Source organism: Sabethes cyaneus, chromosome 3 (genome assembly GCF_943734655.1).
Source record: "Sabethes cyaneus chromosome 3, idSabCyanKW18_F2, whole genome shotgun sequence".
In the NCBI taxonomy this organism is placed as follows: domain Eukaryota; kingdom Metazoa; phylum Arthropoda; class Insecta; order Diptera; family Culicidae; genus Sabethes; species Sabethes cyaneus.
In genome coordinates, this window is record NC_071355.1 from 101,200,232 (window position 1) to 101,222,492 (window position 22,261).

At 39.4% G+C, this 22,261-nt stretch overlaps 1 protein-coding gene across 1 annotated transcript in view; it reads right to left on the reverse strand.

Moving 5' to 3' along the window:
• LOC128742818 (cardioacceleratory peptide receptor) overlaps window positions 1-22,261 on the reverse strand; it is a 42,877-nt gene that overhangs the window by 17,708 nt on the left and 2,908 nt on the right. The window lies entirely within an intron of this gene.

The following is a 22,261-nucleotide window of genomic DNA, read 5'->3' on the forward strand; positions in this document are numbered from 1 at the left end:
AGTTCGTCCTTCAACTAAGCTGCCCGCAACCTAGCGCGGAACCAACTGGTGATGGTTGTCCTCGTGATATCGAACACCCACCTCTTTCCTCCTTCTCCTCCGGTAACCGACCGTGTGATAATAAAAGCTATTTCTTTCCATCTTTGCCCAAAAAGCGGGCCATAAATCGTCACGACGAATAAAAACCGGAAGAAAAACACTACGCTTTTTATGCTTTCTCTTTATGTGTGCAACTGTGTGGAAACATGTGTGCGAAGTAGTACTATTTGCGCATAGACGAATGTATTTCGCGAGACTATAAAAGCCTTAGTAGATGAAAAATTCCGTAGCTGTAACGCTGCTGTAATCTCTGCAAATAATAGCGTCATCAACGGTCTATTGTTGTAGCTAACTGCAGCAGTTTACTATATAAAAAGTCTAGTTCAAAGAATAATATAATAGTAAATTTAGGTAAACTTTAATATAATCGAAATCTTTCAAAAGATTTATGGGGTGTCTTTCGCGAGACTCTGCCTCGAAGTCGTCGCCATGAAGTCTATTTGTTCTATTTCGAAGTGAGAGATAAATTGATAAGCAGGCTGCTTCATAGAAGCAAGGAAAGTTTTCTCTTATGCTAACATCCAAATCAACAACTGTATGTTACATGTAGGTATATGGCAATGGCAAGGATTTCGCAAGTCAGCGCTTCATCCAAAACATCAAAACCTTAATGATTATGGGACTAATTAGCGTTTTCTGATGATTAATAGTGTCAGCAGTATTAATCATCAATAACTCTGCAATTGTTTGGTACTTACTAAAATTCACACTCTCCTTTGCTGTTAAAGCCAAATCTTACGACAATATTACCATTTCCGCTATATGGAACACATCCGCCGTTTTGGTCGCAAATGAGTGTCTTGTGGGCTTTGCGTTCAACAGTGTCTGTGAAAGTCTATATAAGTACCGAGTTACGAAAGCGAAATAAAGTGCCAATGCTATGCTCTACTATTCTGTCCAGTCGAACGATGTGAGCTAACCTATTGTACAATAATCGTTTGTAGAACACCCGCATTCGAGACACTGGTGAAAGCTTTTGTCGGTGAGTGTAATTTGTGTCACATATAGAAGCATGCGAAGAGCTTTTCTGCGTAATCGAGATTTTCACTACTTCCTATTCAGCTATCAAAGAGGTTTGTTGAAAATACAATGCCCCTCGGAAATACATGGCTTGTGTTTTAATTTCAAAAACATTCTTTTCATTAATCTGACAACCATTTATTGACAATTCCAATACTATTTTTAAAAAGTCTGCAAATAATTGTTTTAAAAGGCCGAAGTCGAAAATGTAAACAAACCGGGCGAAGGTTATTCTTTACTGAACTTACTTACTTACTCACTTAATCAGCTCCAGGCCGTGGTTTCCTCTGCTGTACGAAGAAGTCGTCTTCATTCCACTCGGTCCATGGCCGCAATTCGCCAACCACGTAGCCTGCGTAGGGTCCGCAGGTCGCCTTCCACTTGATCGATCCATCTTGATCGCTGCGCGCACCGCCGTCTCGTTCCAGTCGGATCGTTATTGAGAACTTTTTTGACCGGGCTGTCGTCCGACATCCTCACGACGTGCCCAGCCCATCGCAGGCGACCGATTTTTGCGGTGTGAGCGATAGGTGGTTCCCTAAGCAGCTGATGCAATTCATGGTTCGTTCGCCTCCTCCACGTTCCGTCTTCCATCTGCACTCCGCCGTAGATGGTGCGCAACACCTTCCGTTCGAAAACACTAAGGGCGCATTGGTCCTCCACGAGCATAGTCCATGCCTCATGGCCGTAAAGGACTACCGGTCTAATCAGCGTCTTGTAGATTGTTAACTTCGTGCGGTGGCGAATTTTGTTCGATCGCAGCGCCCTACGGAGTCCAAAGTAGGCACGATTTCCTGCCATAAAGCGTCTTTGTATTTTTTTGCTGGAGTCGTAGTCTGCGGTAACCAGTGAGCCCAGATACACGAACTCTTCTATCACCTTGATTTCATCACCGTCTAAATGAATCCGGGGAGGGAGGTCAGCATTCACTTCTCTAGAACCTCTACCTTTCATGTATTTTGTTTTCGATACATTAATGACAAGTCATATCCATTTGGCTTCAGCTTTCAGTCCGATGTACGTTTCCACCATCTTCTCAAAGGTACGTGTAATAATGTCAACATCGTCAGCGAAACCAAGAAACTGGACGGATTTCGTGAATATCGAGCCACTCGTGTCTATCCCCGCTCTTCTTATCATACCCTTCAAAGCGATATTGAACAGCAAACATGAAAGCTCATCACCTTGCCGTAACCCTCTTCGGGATTCAAAGGGCCTCGAGACTGCCACTGATTCTCGAACAACACACATTACTCGATCCATCGTCGCCTTGACTAATCGCGTTAGTTTATCCGGAAATCTGTAGTAGTGCATATTCTGCTATAGCTGATCTCGATCGATCGTGTCATACACCGATTTGAAGTCGATGAATAAATGATGCGTGGGCACGTTGTATTCGCGACATTTCTGCAACACTTACCGAAGCGCACAGATCTGATCCGTGGTGCCCCGGCACCCATGAAATGAATGAACTCTTTGCTGGACTTGTTGCTAAATTAGAGTACATTATTTTCTACAATGGCTAGATAACGCGTACCGACAGTGTCTCGCGTGTCTGTGGCATAAAATAGACACCGTAGGGATTTTTAGCTTCTTATGCAGCAACTCCTATCCCTACCTTGTCATCACCATACGCACACGTTGAACGCAAAGAGTTCTTTCGCCCTGTTACTGTAGAGGAAGCCTCCATTCTACCACAAACGACGAATGCGTGAGGCCAATCAAATCCACTGCAGCCAGTGAAATTGCTATCTGTAGTCCCTCTTTGGGCACGATGGTAACACCCTAATGGAGAGGCCTGCTCTCAGACCGACCACGTCCTCGTTGACGGCCGACACCTTTCTGATGTCGCAGACATGCGTTCTTTCCAGGGACCAAACATCGATCCGCGCCCGGTTGTCCAACGTATTCAAATCGAGACCAATGAGGAAAATATAACTGAACATTCGGAGGTTATCAGCGACAGCAGTTGGTGCAGAGTATTTCCGGAAAACTGATGAGTGGATCGGTGAACAAGTTGGAGAGAACCTGAATGAGCAGTGGAAGCACATTCACGATGCGATCAGTACTATAGCGTGAGAAGTGTTAAGTACTACTTCTGCTGTCACTTCCAGCAAGTGGTCCGACGCAAAGTACCAGCGAGTGGCTGACGAGAAGGAATGAACTATTTAAATAGTACATTCATTATAGTCACAGATAAAATATAATCCTAATGACAAATATCTAACTTCAATTACGTAGTCGTGCTAACGTAAGAACTAGAATGACTCTTAAATACCTTTGGACACTTTACTTTTTGTTTTTACAAAGTATAAAAGTTACCTTTTTGCCGACCGGTTTCGGGTAAGTAGTTACCCATCTACGGGGCCGAGTCCAACTAATTATGTTGATGAGGGCAGCTACAGACTTAACTGTCCAGTGTCCAGTGGAATTCAAGTTTTGATTAATCCCTTTAAAAGTGCAATAAAAATTTTATTTTTCTTCAGTTTCAATATTGATGTGTTCTGCAAAGTTTTACAACATATTATTACATGAAATTTTGCTGAAGACAGTAACCTTCTATCTCTCCACCAAAGATAAATCCTATTCCTCATAAATGAAAAATCGTTAAAATCAGTTTTTATATTTTAGCTGTTTTTGTATCATGTTTTTGTTGTTGTATCATGTTTTACAAAGTTGTATAAATAGTAAAAACACACTATATTGCTGAATATAGTATACTTCTATCTTTGCTTGTTTAGGAACTATAGAACTTTTACTATAAAAATACCCTAATTTTGACCCCGAATTACTCGCAAGAAGACATCATTTTATTCAAAAACTCTCCCCAGAGAATCAGAATAGTTTCAAACGGGCTGAAAAGTTTTATAAATTATGTGTAAAAGCACAAAAGTTAAACAAAATCGGGATAAAAAGCTGATAAAATCGGGGGTAGACAAAATCGGGAGCTGGCAAAATCGGTACATTACCAGTTTGTCCGCCGCGTACAAATTACTTGAAATAATCGTGAGCGATACTTTAATTCGTAGCACTAAACATTGCATTTCTTCCAACCAACATGGATTCGTGACTGGCCGCTCTGTGACGACGAACCTACTTGACTTTACTTCCAATTGCATTATTTAAATGGAGCGCAAGATGCAAGTAGACGTGATAAATACTGACTTGAAAGCTGCCTTCGATCGCATCAATCATCGCATACCGTGCTGCATCACTATCCGGACACTTAAGCAGGTCACATTTTTAATATGCTCCGTGAAAATTAATAGCGCACCACTTCGATATTTGCTTTGTGCTATAGTCAAATTTAAAGTTTGAACTTTCAGTAATACATCAATTTAATGATAGAAACTCAATAAAATTCATTAAAATAAGCGAAATAAAATGGCTTGTCTTGTTCATAAATCCGGATACCTCAATCTGGTTGAATCAAAATCCGGACATTTTTGAATCAATTTCCGGACAAGTAAAATTTTCTCATATTGTGGTTAATCAATTAATACCTACAAGTATAAAAACGCATTAATTGTAACAATAAGCGTTTAATAATCACTTTTCTTTACTTTTTTACCTTTAATAACACTTTTGTGTCGTTAACAAGGATGGAAAAAACGTTTCTAGCAATAATGAACATACGAGCGATCTGATTCAATTTTATTGACATTGTAAGCGATAAACAATTTGTCGTAATCTGTACAGAATATGACAAACTTCACAACAGACCCTGTTTATTGCTTGATCGCAGTGAAAAATATAATAGATACAGACAATCGATTGTATGTAGTGTATGCTTTTCGATTCAAGCAGTGCGGTAAACCTTTTTATCGCAACTAGGTGAGATGTAACTCTAATCGACTGCTGAGAGTTGTCAAGAAAACAAAATCTTATGATCAATGCTCAAGGTTTACTGGCTATCATGAACTGTACAGATTATGATCTGTGCATGTGGGGGTAACTCACAGATTTGATCCAAATCACTAATTTTTCATCCGTTGTTGTTGGTAAATGCCTGCCTTCCCAGAACGATGGTGATTAACTATTCCAAAGTTAAATAACTTGAAGCATTTAATAGAAAGTGTATCTTACAGTGAGTAAATTCGGTAGAAAGTTTCAGACTTATTAGTTAGTTTATTTAGATTTATAACATTTTTTTAAATAATAGATTGTTTACTCATAATCTCCTCCATCTTGGCTCTTTGCGTCATCTGTCTTTCTTCGATCTTTCTGAGTTTCTCCTGTTCCCTTCTAATCTGCTTCGAATGCCTTTCCTCAATTTTCATTCTCTTCAAATTTTCTTGTTGCTGCTTCTCATTGGCTTCTGCTTGATACATCTCCATCCATTCGTCACTAGTAGCTACTGCTCGAAACGCACACCATTTACGGTGTTTCTTACCTATCTTTGGAGGTAAATTCATACTAATTTCTGTAACATTTGAAGGAACAATGTCAGCCTGTTAAAGCTCAGATAACGATGATGTATTCCAATACGACTTTCTCTTCATCGTTTAAAAGGGCAGGCTGAATACCCTTTCGATTCCCAGCATATCTCGATTTCACCTTGCCCTCCAGTGTACTCTTTGGAATTGCATATTTATTTGCTGTTCCACGGATAGAAGCTCCTTTTCGTACTGCAGTTACTGCTTGGTTCAATATCTCCTCACGCATTACTTTAGAAAAAAGTTAATCAGTTACCATCAATAGTTAAGCTGTCCGGATTTAAAAACATCTTGATGTCTTGGTAGAAAATCCGGACAGTGTAATTAATCATTAAAATTCACTTTATTTCAGCATTTTAATGAATAATACTTTCTCATTTGATTAAAACTTACTATTTGTATTGATTCTAAGCTTAAGAAACTGTTGTACTAGCGATAATAAGTTCACAAAACCGCTAAAACTGAAGGCACTACTTCTTAATAATCCGAAACAACTCGAAGAAAAAAGACACTGTTTGACAGCAACGTTATGTTTGGATTTATTTTAATTATGTCGCGCAGCCTACTTAACTTCCGCTTATGTTTAAATGATTTGAGATGTATTTGAAAAGCTCTCCACATAATTACACCTCATAAATAGCATAAATTTCTATAGTAATTAGGATAAATTTATGAAGGTGTCCGGATATTGGTACCGTCCGGATTTTGATACAGCATGGTATTGCTTGATAAAATATTGCGACTAGATGTTTCGCAACAGTTTGTTACATGGTTACCCTCTATGGTTACATGGGGGGTAGAATGGCCCATGATATTAATTGTTTAAAAACGCGGAAACTATTTGGTAAAATTATAAATGTGCATTTTATTTTGGTGTAAAAGAAGCTAATTCATAATTGCGTAGAATGTAAAAGCACCAAACATAGCCAGATCCAATAAAATCAAGCGATTATCCGCGATCTCATTCCACATGTAAGAAATCACGGGTTTTTCTTAAGCTTTTACCACTAGTCGGTATGCAAATTTCATAATAAATACAGTCTATCTAATGGATATAATAATGGTAATGGCTTACCTAGAAATTGGGATTGCAATTTTTGTTGCTATTTGCCTTTCCCTTCAATTTGCCTTTTTTGCCGCGGCATTTTTTGCGTAACAAAAATGGCGTCAAACTAGTGCCGTTTACCGACTTACCTCTTGTTATGTTTTATTGCTTTACAACTCATCTGACTTAAAGTCTAAATGAACTACTATTAGTCTCACTACAAACACTAATAATAAACTACGATAATTCTATTGTCACCAAACGCTTGAACTTATTCAACGGTTCACCGAATTCAAAATATTCCTCTACTTGGTTGAAAGTTTTTATACACGATGCAACTGGTTCATTACGGCCAAATTCAGTGCGATGAAATCGGTTAGTCAGCAGCGACGTCGGTCTCAGAGTCCGTTGAGACGCGCGGAAATTTAGAAGCGACAGCAACTTTGGGCAGTCAATCACGCCATTCAGCAGTTTGGCCACGAACAACGCCTGTTGCACCTTACGCCGACACTCAAGTGTATCGAGACCAAGCAAACGGCAGCGGTCAGGATATGGAGGTAAGTTATCTGGATCACGCCAAGGTAAATTCCGTAGAGCCAATCGTATAAACCTTCTCTGCACTCGTTCAATTCGAAGGTTCCAATAGAGCTGGTGCGGAGTCCAAATTAGACAAGCGTTTTCAAGAATCGGACGGACTAACGCGCAATAGAGTGCTTTAAAACAATGCGGATCAGTGAAATCTCCTTCAATTTTGGCGATAAATCCCAGCTGACGGGTTGCTTTTGAAATTATCATCGCACGATGCCGATCGAGCGCCATTTTCGGGTCTAATGTAACACCAAGATCGTTAACGCAATCGACCCTTTTTAATATCTGATCATCAATTCTATAATCGAATACGATCGGCGATTTAATACGATGGAATGTCATTACCTCTCATTTAGGAGTGCTGATAGTCAAGTAGTTTGATTTACACCAATTCACAAACGTGTCCAAAAGTGTCTGAAGACGACGACAATCCTCGATGCAACGAATCGTCAAATAAATTTTAAGATCATCAGCATATACCAGTCTGCACCCAGTTCCTAGAGCAGAGGCAGCGTCGTTGAAGAAAATAATAAACAGAAGTGGACCCAAGTTACTGCCTTGAGGTACACCAGATTTATTTGTAAACGGCGACGATAATTTAGACTCAAGTTTCACTTGCAGGACTCTATTGCACAGATATGAGCGTAGCCAGGTGACAAACTGTTGCGACGCACCCAGACGTAAGACTTTGTCGAGCAGTATTCGATGATTGATACGGTCGAATACGGTACGGTCGATACGGTCGGCCGCTTTTAAATCAGTATAGATCACATCCACTTGTGCTTTACGTTCCATTTCGATAATACAATTAGAAGTGAAATCTAGAAGATTTGTAGTCACGGAGCGGCCAGCAATGAAACCGTGTTGGTCCGAGGAAATGTAGTGTCTGGTACGTTGAATTAATGCGGCGCTCACAATTATTTCGAACAATTTCGAGGCAGCAGGCAAATTTGTAATACCACGATAGTTCCAGACACTTCGGCGGTCCCCATTCTTAAAGACCGGAAACATATAAGAATGCTTCCAAATCTCAGGAAATTTCCCTTCCGCAAAAGATTTGTTGAAAATACAACAAAGCGGTACAGCTAAGGTTTCGGCGCAACGGCAAAAGACTACAGCAGGAATTCCATCAGGGCCAGCACAGTACGATGTTTTCAATTTCTTGGCGGCAGCGGCAATCATATCCGGAGAAATCTCGAAGATATCGATGTACAAGAGTAACACTCGATGAGAAGGTTCAGCTGCGTATGTTATGGAATGGCAGAACTTTTCAAAATCAACTAGTCTTTATTGGGGCTATCAAAATTTTCACAGAAAAGTGGAATGGAAGTTCCCAAATCAGAGAGCACATATTAGGTTTGCTCGATCGTCAGCAAGTAAGTTGATGCAAACTTCACCACCATCACTAAGCAATTCAAGGTCAATCAGTTTTTATCAGACCCGGCGTAGGTTAGTCGAACGTCAGCTGCTGCCATTATTATTTTACCAGAAAGACCAGCGTATTCCTACGGCAACCATGCGGTAGTGCCTCGTATTCAACCCTATTGATTTCTTTATTTCGAAACAGACGCTGATGAGGCTTGCAAGTCGTAAGCGAAATGCATATAAAGGGTTGCGTCTTTTCTGTCTCTAGCGCAAATTTAGTTCTTCTAAAATTCATCTAAAATGTCGTCCACAACGACCTAAAATATTCAAATATATTGATATGCATATGAAACTGATCGAAGTGAAAATGTATATGCAGTAAAACATTCCTCGGGTACTTTTTCATTTCGACGTATCTGACAATGTGAGATTCTCTTCATGTCCCCTCTCTTTCGCTTTTTACGGCGATACTAATGCCAAGGGACTGGCAACCCTATCCTTACTCTATCTGTTTGATAGTAGCCAGCATCTACTGCCGGCGTGGGTATTATTTGCAAAATTCTGGCTAAGATTTGAAAATAATACCCATCTGCCAGCATACCGGCTTTGCAGAGTGAAAGGAACAGAACATATAGCAATGTCATGCTGTTTCATTTACGCATATGGTTAGATGCTGACTGCAAAAATATGGCTGCCTAGCAGGACCTTGATTTTAGCGCATCAGCTTTGCACGAATCGGTTGCCGGAGTCACTAGTTAGCTAAATGTTTTGAAAATTTTCTTTTCAATGCTTTAGTTTCATCGTAAAAAGCGGAAGAGAGGAAACACGAAGAGAAGGTACGTTGAAATGAAAAAGTACCCGAGATTTGTTCAAACCCAAGTGGAAAATTTAAAAAAATATCATCAACATCAAAGGTCGGAAGTCAGGTTTTTTGACCGGAATGGTCGATCATCAACCTTGTGGCTGAAACCCCGCCCAAAAGCCGAGCAATCCTGTTTCAGACCATCATCGTCATTTTGGATACCTAAGTATTTCCTTACTCCTGAAATATATACTCTATTTTAGAAAAAGCCACTCAAATAGGTTCTTAATAAACAAATCACTTGAGGCTCATTTCGCATAAAAAATTGTCTGAAAGTTTGTGTTGAAGTACACTAGCCATACTTTTACCAATATTCGGAATATTGGTTTCGCAGAACCTCGGATATGCTCCTTCATCGTCATTTTCTTCTACTTGCAGGAGATCTAATCCTCATTTTTGTTTGAAGATGTTCATTGTTTTCATTAATAAATGATTCATTTAGCGGCGCTTCCATTTAGAAAAAGCCAATAAAAACTCGAACGTATTTCAAAACATCATTCATTTTCTTCGTAATTGTCGAAGTTACCATCGACGTCTCCTAACAAAAATCATGCGGGGATTCTCTATATATTATAAACTCTAGATAAACTATAAATATTCGAACTAATAAATTAAAAATTAACAAAACTGGAACAAAGAACATAGTTGAACCGTTTCCAACAAACGCAAACATCACAAAAAATAACTATACCTTTACAGTTGAAAACCAGATTGCTATAAGATTATATGTTGTGTAGATTGTGATAAAAACTGTATCCTTTTGAAAGCGTAGTTAGAGTCGCTATACAAGTTGGTCACATAGAATGTTTTTTTTCTCTCTCGGCGACTCAAGTTCTATGTAAGGTGATATCAAGTTCTGATTGAAATTCACCCTATGTTCGATGCTCGATTATGCTGCAATCGTCGTGCCAGTCTGAGTGGCACAATCAACTGATGGCTGCATCTGCTCGAGGCAACACAACGGAACGAAGTGCTATTCTTTGCAGACGAGATTTTGTCCCGCGCCAATCGGAGATGTCTCGTACACTGGAATAGCAACACAAGTCCAGTCTCTGATAGCTGGTTTAGATATTCCAGTCAGCTCCAATCTTTTGCCTTTTAATTGAGTGTGCGCATACACTTGTTTCAAGCAACGTGTGAAATATGTTGTAATATTGCTTCAAGACCATTGCAGATTGAGAAAGCAATAAACATAAAAAACAAAGTAGCGGAAAAAGCGCTTTTCTGCAACACTAAGTACAAATCCTAGCATATAACTTCAACGCACGATCTCTTTCTGTAACCTGTAGTATAGTTATCATATAAAATTTCACATCATAATTACCTTTCATTTCGCAAATAGAGACCGCCTCCTGGTCTAATCTAAGCGAAGATCTTAGCACGAACAGTAATTTGCTTGTCACGTTTTTTCCGACCAGCCAGTCCAAACTGGAGCCGGCAGCAATGATGAAAATGTGTAATGTATCACTGAACACCAGGAATTAGTCAGAGTAACATGCCATACAAAGTTTCACAGAGTATCGAACATTTTATTTATAAAGTGAAATTTGTACTAACAACACATCGAGTACTGATTTATATCGACCAATCGTCATGCAATCGGTTTTGAGGATATTGAAGCTCAGTGCATGGTCATTGCTGAAGATAAATTCAATTCTAATATTTCGATTGTTTTGTAATAAATCTCAACCTGAGTGATGAAAATTCAAATGGGTGAAATTCTCTAATGATAATTATTTGATTTATATAAACTAAAATCAGGCTTTTTTGGTTATTTTTACCTACTGAAAACTTTTTGGTGTGTATTCCCTTACCACTGCCACCACTTGAGAATCAGTATAGATCTGGATATTATAATAACGTTTTGAGTTTTAAAGTACCGAAATAACAGCTCTTTTGCTCATACAAAGCTGTTTATAATAACATCATTATTACAATATATAATTGTACACAAAACCATTGTTTAACATGTACTCCATATAATTAGTAGATTTTTTATATAGCTAAGTAGTAAAAATTGCAAACAAAACCCGTATTACCACTCCAGTCACCAGCGTATTCCCACCTACCGACACTAACTGACCGCTACTGGTGATTCTCCAAATATTGTGTAAATGTCGTATTACACACTTCAGGCAAACCTTCCAGTAAGGTGTAAATATATAGGATACCACAGGCACGAGTGTGGGAGATAAATTTATATTACCAATCTACTTTTTATCCAATTTACCAGAATTGAACAAAGATTGGTGTTGAATTAGTCAACTTACATCCAGCACCATTATTAATCTTTTCATGAAATGAAACTGATATTTCAACGGTATCATCTTGCGACTCCGGGGTAACCAAATACCTTACCAGCATCATGCATGGCAAGTTGTGCCATCCTGTTGAAACAACAAGTCGTTTTGTTTGCACTTTATTTTGGAAGGATTTTGATACGATATACTTTTTTCAGGTCCTAGTTGTAACAATGTGTAAAAAGGGCTTTTGTCGATAAACTTGTATCTCGAGTGGAGTCAATCTCTAAAATGAGTTCAAAACGTGCATCCAAATATAATACAATCAAATCATCAACAGCGCGACGAAAAGTGCCATTGGATTCACGAAGAGGGGCTGATGGCGATGTAACGACTGGTTCGACGAAGAATGTCATACGATGTTAGACGAGCAAAATATAGTACGAGCGTCGATGCTGTAGCAAAGAACCCGTCAAAACGTGATTTTTTTTTATTACAGTCACTTTAACAGCTTAGAGGTCAATCGTGACATCTGCGGGGTTGGGATTTGAACCATGATCTTCGGCGTGAGAGGCGTGAGCGCTAACTACTACACCAGGATTGCCCCCAAAAACGTGAAATGATACAGATATGACAGATAAAAAAAAGACAGCAAACCCAGTTTTTTCAGGAGTCTCAACGCAACGCACGCTATTCATTGAATTCAAGGCCGCCGATGACCTTGAAGAGCAATGGAAAATAATGGATAATATTGGCTTTCTAGGGAAGCTGACAAGTTTAACATCGCGCTACTTAGAAGGTGCGGAGCTTAATCTTCTAAGTGGTTTCTGAGCAGTATACCAAGCTGAAACGTGAAGCGGAGAAGTTTGAATTAGTAGTGAATACCTCTGCCGGTTAGTAGAAGCAATCGAGTGCAGTAGAGCTCGCATAGGCGATAGTGTGGTAACCGCAGGGGATAAGTTCGAGGTGGTGGACGAATTAGTATACCCTCGGGTCGTTGCTGACGTCAGATAGCAAGTGCCGCATAGAAATACGCAGACATATTCTGGTCACAAGTCGTGCTTTACTACGGACTCCACAACACCCTAAGGTCTGATATGCTTTACCCCCGTACTAAATGTACAATGTATAAATCGCTGATAAGAACGGTAGTCCTCTACGGGCACGAAACGTTGGCAATGCTCGATTGCACTGCTCATTTTCGATCATCGTGTGCTTAGGACCCTCTTTGGCGGGTAGTGAGAACGATGTATGCAGGAGAAGGATGAACCACGAGTTGGCGCAGCGCTACGGCGAATCCAGTGTCCAGAAAGTTGCCAAAGCTGGAAGGGTACAGTAGGCGGGCCATGTTGTGAGACAACAGCCCTGTAAAAATGGTATTCGCCTCGATTCCGGTTGATACCAGCCGCAGAAGTATGCAGCGTGTTAGATGATTAGAAGAAGTGGAACAAGACCGAGAAAGTATGGGACACTCGAAATGGACACCCATGGACCGAGTATGTTGGCGTAACATTGTTATGCAGGTGAAATCCTAAGGGACTTCGACCAGGATAAGTAGGTAAGTAAGTTTGGTAAACCAAAAATCAAATTTTTAATTGTTCAAACATGTTGTTGTAGTTGGCGTTAAGGTATATTCTGCCATTGCATTGCTACCGTTCGTTGGAATTCAACTGAGAAATAGCATAATTATTCAACTGGCAACTGGCAATCGATGTTTGAGACAATTGACCCTTATTAACAAATAATCCTTTCTCACCTGTCTTTACTGAGATTCGCACACTTTCGAATACAGCTGCTTCAATTTTGTGTATCTATTAGGCATATCGCATATGAGTACACTGAAGTCGCTTTTTACGCGGTTGGTTTTTTACACGACTACTTTTACGCGAATTTCGGAATTTACGTGGTTTTTTTTTACGCGAATTTCAGGATTTACGGGTTTTTTTTTAACGCGAATTTCGAAAATTACGCGGTTTTTTACGCGATTGTCGAAATTTACGCGGATGTGCTCAAAACGTCTATTTTTTCGCGTAGTGTTAAAATCCACGTAGTTTTTTGTTACGCGAAATGTTGGTTTGCTTTACACGAATTTTGGAATTTACGCGGTTTTTACGCGAATTTCGGAATTTACGCGGTTATTTTACGCGGAGCGTACCCTTCGTGTAAAAAGCGACTTAAGTGTACATGAATTGTGAGTATTGTCCATCAAAAAGCCCGTCTCTTGAGATCGGTCAAGATAATATATGATAAGATGTTTGATAAGATGTCAAAATGTATAAATTCACGTGTAATAACCTTCTATTTAAAATTGACCGCGAATCCAGAATAATTGAATTTGTTCCGTTCGGCAAAAAATTGGAATATTGACGAACGAACGGGACAAGAGCTATCACGTTCAAAATGACCCTAATTTGAGAAAAGCCACCAACTGGTCCGCTCTATATAATGTGATTACTGTTCAAATTGGGATGAGATTTTAGAAGGACTACAAATAACAAGTTACAATGGTACATAATGTAATATAACTTGATGGAAAACAATTCTTCGTTTTCTCCATTCAATTATTTATACCAACACCATATAGGAAACGTACGATGCTTTCTAGGTCATTGGACATTATTATGCCACTAATTTGCTATTAAGCTCGTCATCAGTGGTTGGAGAATTCGCGAAAAAGTGATCGTTTGAATCGATGAACATCCCTCATGAACACACACTATTCGCCTGCCTCGGCGATAATGCACGCATCAGCTTTGAATTTTATCACGAACAGAACCTCAATGTGAACATCAGAATTCGTTCAAAAATTGAATATTGAACATTGAGTGTGTTCGATTTATCGGATATAGAATGTCCGGGGACGCCAGAAAGTATTCAAAATAATATTACCACGAAAAGGGAATAGTTTAAAGTAGTGTTAGTGGCTTTACAAGCAGCAGAAAGCAGTAATTTGCACTTTTGCGTTGCTCACGAATCGTGAGTCACGATATTTGTATATTCAGCGATGCTATGAAGCGTGAGTGTATGATGCTCATTGTTATAGGCGAATTGAACCACTCGCGTAGCTGTTTTATCATGATAAAAACCGTTTGCCGATGCTCGGCGTATATATTCATTTTGCGAGTTTTCCAACCTCTGCTCGTCATTGATCAAAGGTGAACGTTTGCTCCATTGCATCTAACATAAAATCCCAATCAATTAACTATACGACAGAAACCCTAAAGAAAATCGCCAACATGAATTCAGTTAGCACAGAGAAAATTTCCTGGTGGTCCAAATCAATTCGTAGGCTAAAGCACAGTAAGATCATGATTAACAGTCGCCTTCAATCAACACGAGATGGAAATTACCATGGTAATGAATAATTGCCGCTGACGTGAAAAATTGCCCTCGGTAAAAGGCGGGGTACGATGACGATGCGACAGCAACAGGATTTTTCCTGCATTGCGGCACGCGATAGAAAATATCTCTAGATACTGTAGTAAGTTCGATGTTGTTGAGCAGAGTACCGGCCTGCGGCAGATTGAAGCTTTCACAACTATGGCACGCAAACGTTTCCTCATCTAATTTAATTACAACGAACCAAATCTATGCAAATTTCCAATGCTGTCGCCTAGAGCTACCTCGCCCAACTGTTTGTTGTAAATAGATGGACTGCGAGAAAGATTGCTTGTGTGAAAAATTTCCCTGAAACGAACTTCGATAATGTTTCTACTACGAATGGATCCGAAAGGGCAACATGAGCGATGAATTACATTCAGAGTGTGTACCATCTTTATATGGTGATGTACACATGTCGTAATTTCCACTGTACTTACTTGGAACTGCGTGCCCAGACTTCTAGCTTCGAGGAATGCAATACTAGCTGTGATTTTAAACGGTATTTGTTTGTTTACTAGCGTCCAATAAATGTACAAGGCTATTTCGTAGTAACAACGTGCTTTGGGATAATCTAACAACTGCTAGTTAATAGATAGTGTAAACAAATACTTAAGATGTAGTTTATGCTGCTGGTTTTGGGAGAAAACAATTTCATTTAAGTGAACGTGTCCGTCGAAATTTATTAAATCAATTTTTTCATCAGATATCGGTTGCATAGACATTCGTACCTATTTTGATACTGATACTGAAAGAACCGACCACAGGAAGTGGATGAAAAAAATTTCATGACCCTAGGTATGCCAATGACGAGCGGAACAAACTCGGTACAAAACGATGTTTGAGCAAGGTTCATCAACAAAAATATATCAACATTACTACATATTCTGCCGTCGAAACTTTCTAGAAACTTTCTAGTACAAATCATGTTCTACAAGAAAGGTGATAAGCTGGATTGTGAGAACTACCGAGCAATCACTATACTGAATGCCGCCTAAAAAGTGCTGTCCCAAGTCATCTTTCATCGACTATCGCCAATAGCCAATAGATTTGTGGCAAGTTACCAGGCCGGCTTCATGGAGGCTCGGTCTACAAGGGACCAAATCTTCACCCTGCGGCAGATCCTCCAGAAGTGCCGCGAATTCCGAGTCCCCACGCACCATCTGTTCATCGATTTCAAAGCCGCATACGATAGCGTAAACTGACAAGAGCTATGGAAAGTTTGGACGAAAACGGCTTTCTGGTTAAGCTTACTAGATTTATCATAGCTACGATGGATGGAATCCAGTGCTGTGTAAGAATCTCGGGTGGATTGTCGAACCCATTCGAATCTCGCAGGGGACTTCGTCAAGGAGATGGTCTTTCCTGCCTGCTATTCAACATTGCGCTTGAAGGTGTTATAAGACGAGCGGCGATCGAAATGCAGGGCACGATTTTCAATAAATCAAGTCAATTTATCTGCTTTGCTGACGACGTGGATGCTGTCGGCAGAACATTTGAGGCGGTGGAAGATCAGTACACCAGACTAAAACGCGAAGCAGAGAAGATTGGATTAAAGATAAATACGTCTAAAACGAAGTATATGCTGGCGGGCGGGACCGAGCGCGACAGGGCTCGCTTGGGCAGTACCGTGGTAATCGACGGGGATAAGTTCGAGGTAGTCGACGAGGACGAGTTCGTTTACCTTGGCTCACTGGCAACAGAGGACAACAATACCAGCCCACAGTGGCCCCATTGGTATGAGAACACGCGTTTTTTTAATTGCGCCGAAATGGTTGATTATACTGGCTAAGTATGTTCAGAGAAATTTCTCAGCGTTAAAAACTGTTTCATATGGCATGAACGATTATTTGATTAATCCCCCTAAAAGTTAGATAAAAAATTTATTTTTTGAACAGTAAGAGATACAGCAAAACAATGTTCTACAAAATTTTTGAAAAGATTATTATAAAGAACTTTGCCAAAGAAAGTAACCTTCTAGCTATTATAGTTTTAGAGATAAAGAACAATTTTTATGGAGACTTTACGAAAATCGATTTTTTGACCACAGTGCTTTCTACAGTATTTATACGCATTAGACATGTTCGGCAAAGATTTTCTAACAGTCAAATTACATACTTTTGTAGAATATAGTAACTTGCTATCGTCAATATTTGCGGAGAAAATTAAGGTTTTCGTTTAAAAATTAACCAATTTTCAACAGCAATAACTCCCAAACATGCAAATATATTCAAACCATTTATTACCCATGTGAAAGTACAAGAAAAATACTACAAAATGCAAAACAAATTAGCTTGACCCTGGCTATCCCTCTACCAAAACACTCGCATTGAAAATTGTTACTCGGTTGAAGTTAATATGGCGTAGTGTAAAAACCGTGTTATCCCGATCAAGTAAAGTGTGCAAAATAAATTATGAAAATGTGTAATCCAAGCAGCATGGATTATTAAGATTTTCAAAATTCATTTTCGGATGAAATTTAATTACTGCAGTTCGAGGTGTACAAATTTCGAAATGTATTTGAAGATACTTCATCCTCACTATCGCTGTTACTGTGCATATCAGACCACGTCAAGTATTATCAGCTCGAAAGCTGCATCACTAAACACGTTTTCTGATGAAGAACTGAAGACAGTAACTTTTGTCGTAAAGTACGGTTGCGATGGAAGATGGAACCGCAGATCTTAGCGAGTATTAGCAAACATTCATTGATGATGATGGCACGAAGTCCAACTCAAGCCTTTGTGTCACATCAATTGTTCCCATGAAAGCAGTAACAAATGGAAAGAATATATTCCTAAATCTACATCCATCTTCGACCAGATATGTTTCTTTGAATTAGCCTAATTAGATCGTCTTCGACCAGGTATTGCCGGCCGTTGCATCTCCAGTTTGCAAAGAAAACGACTGCACTAACGCTGCAAGAAAAAATTAACATAGACCAGCAAATCGCAAAAATTCATCCTACATCCATTGAATGTGAAGGTAGAACGGTAGTGGTTACGAGCTGATGATGACAATGGTGGACAAGGACATACAACAGTTCCGAACTCATCACACAAGGAAGATCTGCAGAATGGCTACAAATACGGATCTTCTGCCGTCTATTAGAATCTTCTGATCCGGTAATTTCTAGCATGAGGGAACTACCAAATAACATAAGTGAGGATGAAGAATCTTCAAATACATTTCGAAATTCGTACACCTCGAACTGCAGTAATCAAATTTCATCCGAAAACAAATTTTGAAAATCTTTTTCTCTACAAATAATCCATGCTGCTTGGATTACACATTTTCATTATTTAATTTGCACACTTACTTGATCGGGATAACACGGTTTTTACATTACGCCATATTAAATTCAACCGAGTAACAATTTTCAATGCGAGTGTTTTGGTAGAGGGATAGCCATGGTCAAGCTAATTTGTTTTGCATTTTGTAGTATTTTTCTTGTACTTTCACATGGGTAATAAATGGCTTGAATATATTTGCATGTTTGGGAGTTATTGCTGTTGAAAATCGGTTAATTTTTAAACGAAAACCTTAATTTTCTCCGCAAATATTGACGATAGCAAGTTACTATATTCTACAAAAGTATGTAATTTGACTGTTAGAAAATCTTTGCTGAACATGTCTAATGCGTATAAATACTGTAGAAAGAACTGTGGTCAAAAAATTGATTTTCGTAAAGTCTCCATAAAAATTGTTCTTTATCTCTAAAACTATAATAGCTAGAAGGTTACTTTTTTTGGCAAAGTTCTTTATAATAATCTTTTCAAAAATTTTGTAGAACATTGTTTTGCTGTATCTCTTACTGTTCAAAAAATAAATTTTTTATCTATCTTTTAGGGGGATTAATCCAATAATCGTTCATGCCATATGAAAGAGCTTTTAATGCTGAGAAATTTCCCTGAACATACTTAACCAGTATAATCAATCATTTCGGCGCAATTAAAAAAACGCGTGTTCTGATACCAATGGGACCACTGTGCAGCCGTGAGATTAAAAGACGTATTATCAGCGGAAGTCGGGCCTACTACGGACTCCACAAACACTTGCGGTCGAATAATTTGAGCCCCCGTACAAAGTGCACACTGTACAAAACGCTAATTAGACCGATTGTCCTCTACGGGCATGAAACGTGGACACTGCTAGAAGAGGACCTACGAGCACTCGGAGTTTTCGAACGGCGGGTGCTAAAAACCATCTTTGGTGGAGTGCAAGAGAACGGTATATGGAGGCGATGAATGAACCACGAGCTCGCGCGTCTCTACGGCGAACCAAGTATTCAGAAAGTGGTTAAAGCTGGACGAATACGTTGGGCATGACATGTTGCTAGAATGCCGGACAACTATCCTGCAAAAATGGTTTTCGCATCAAACCCGGTAGGAACAAGACGAAGAGGGGCACAGCGAGCGAGGTGGCAAAACCAGGTGGAGCGAGATCTGGCGAGCACTGGGTGCCCGCGGAACTGGATATCAGTTGCCATGGACCGCAACAGATGGAGAAATTATACTGCGCAGGCCTTGTCGTAAGACGTTTGGCCAATTAAGTAAGTAAGTATCCAGTCAAAATGGCACATAAAGTGTATTAGACTTTGCTTTCAATTTTATTAAAAGAGAATGTATTGACATGTTGTACATATTTATGATATAAATGAACTTACAAGATTAAAATTAATTTATTTTCACATGAGTTTTTTCTAGTAAAATGGAAAGTTCAAATTTAATGATGATGATCCTCATTTAGTAAAATTAAAGTTAATTCAGCTGTTCCATTATTATTGCAAAGTCTGGCAAAGAGTGAACATATGAAAATTTACCACCTCTGTTCACTAACTCCTGTCCCTACTTCCATGTGGTACCAGCTGGGGCACGCAACCTTGTTGTTGTCGTATGCAGACAGGGAAGGGGCACAGTGGTTCCTACCCACATCTAAGATTGTAGCCTCATCAGCGGGCATGCCCCTGGGCTCACAACACGGCCATACCCGAAAACAAAAAAAGTCACTGAAAATGGAGGAAGAATTCGATCTGGTTACTGCCAACGACTTTTATCATAAAAACACAAATACGAAAATACAGAAAAGATTGCGAAGCATATTCGGTAATCGTGATCGGAAGTAGGTACGTTTCGTGGAACGACTCATAAACGATTTTGTATGACTAAGCGTGCATGACTTCATCTCCTTCTTCTTTCCGTTCTTTATCCGCGTTTTTGTATCTCTACCCGCTTCGGTATTTAGTGAGACGGAAACATCATCAGGAAATGGCTTTGAATTGTGCTGAATTTTGAAAGTAACCGAATATTTGTTTACAAGTTTCTTGCTTGCGAGTATGGTGAAATATTGAATAGTGAACGTAACTGAATGAAGTTTGAATTAATAACTTCCTAAAATAGTAGCCATGCTACACCCTGTTGCTAATTTCCAATCCGTTTTTGTCGGATGGGTTTTGCCGATTGTTCCGATTAGAATTATTATTACTTACGGAGTTCATTGCTTTGGTTTTTTAGTGGTTCAGGCTTGCAAAGCCCGCAAGGGCCAACGTAGCTCGAAAAACCCTCGTTCCCTGTCAGTATACGACCTTGGTTTCCACCAGGGTTGGTTACCCGATCTCCGCCGAGGTTGCTGGTAGCACGAGCAGGGATAGGAGTTGCTGTGTAAGAGGCTACGGAGGGGGACCCTGTAGCCGCAAGGTTACCGAGTCTGCCTTGACAAGCGAGTGGTCCACATCCTTCAAACTGCATTCTGCATTTACTAATAATGAAAGCCTCTTGCCAGGGCAAGTTATTAGAGTGGTACTTGCTTTAGGTGCGAATGAAGCCTCTTGATCAAGGGCAAATTATAACTTGTTCCACTATCTGGGTTTTAGGAACGAGATTGGTACTGCAAAAGTAGTAAGGAACACACACACTCTCACTTTGTGCTGAACTCTGCTTTACCGACCATGAAGCCTGTAGCCGGGGCTGGTTATAAGTATGATACTTGCTCGAGGTGCGAATAAAGCCTCTTGTCCAAGGACAAATTATAACTAGTCTCCGCACTTCCTGGCTCTAGAGCTAGATTGGTTAAAAAGTAGGACGAAGCGTAAAAGGAAAAAAGGGGGTTCAAAACACCGACACTTTAAGCACGGATAATGAGCAGTTCGCTCACTCTATAGCGATACAGTGGGATTTCGAATTTGGCATGGTACGATTTTGGCACGGTTCGATTTTGGCATGCCTCGACTTTGGCAACAAAAGTATCCGTTTTTAGAAAAATTGATGATTTTGTTGAGTATGATGAATATAATACTATGATGATGATGATAATGATAATAATGGTGAATTATGAATCACACCACGCAACAATTTAAAAATTTAAAATTGATACCATTATCTGCATTTCTCACTGAAAAAAAATATATAGGAAAGGAAGTTTATACCTTTAGGAAGGTGAATCTGTACTTGTCATGCTAGAATCATTAACTAAGGTGAAAACTGTGACATTTACGCTTGAAATAGATCATTTTAAAAAAATGTTTTTTTTTTCACCCGGATAATCGAGTCTAAAAATCCGGATAATCGAATTCCCGGATTATCGAGTCCGAACTGTATATTGCCAGAACTGGTAGGCGTATTAAGTTTTACTTGATTTCTTCATTTCAACTTTCCCCAATTTTCCCGATCAACTTAACCATTAATTGTGTATGATGTGTGATCATTTTTTAACGTTAACGTATTCATATTATCGGGGCTCAGATTGAAAATGTTCAAATTACAAGGTCATACCAGGTGGGGTTCACGATATGCACAATTTCAATTACGTATTGAATTAATTGAGGTTGATAATTAATAATATATTACTTTACTTAATGAAAATGCTTCACAATTTTATAGCAGGTATTTAAAATACACAATATTTAAATACTTTTTATGATTATCGATTAGAGATGTGGCACCCCTTGCTGCATCTACTTCATAATATTCTGTTCATCAGGTCATTCGGTTGAAACTTGGTTGTTTGCTGTCAATTGAGCTGACAAGTTGATTCTTGCTGCACTAGTTTTTCTTCCCGTGCCAGGAACTGAAATTGCTCACACGTATCCGGTAAATTTAATCATCCGCAGATATAATTAACTAATCTTCGGGGCACTTCATTACAAGATAGAAGAAAAAACTACCCGTGGAGATGCTGCTTATTCTGAACGCTAGAGTTACTGGTCCAATTATCAGATAAGTTTTCCATA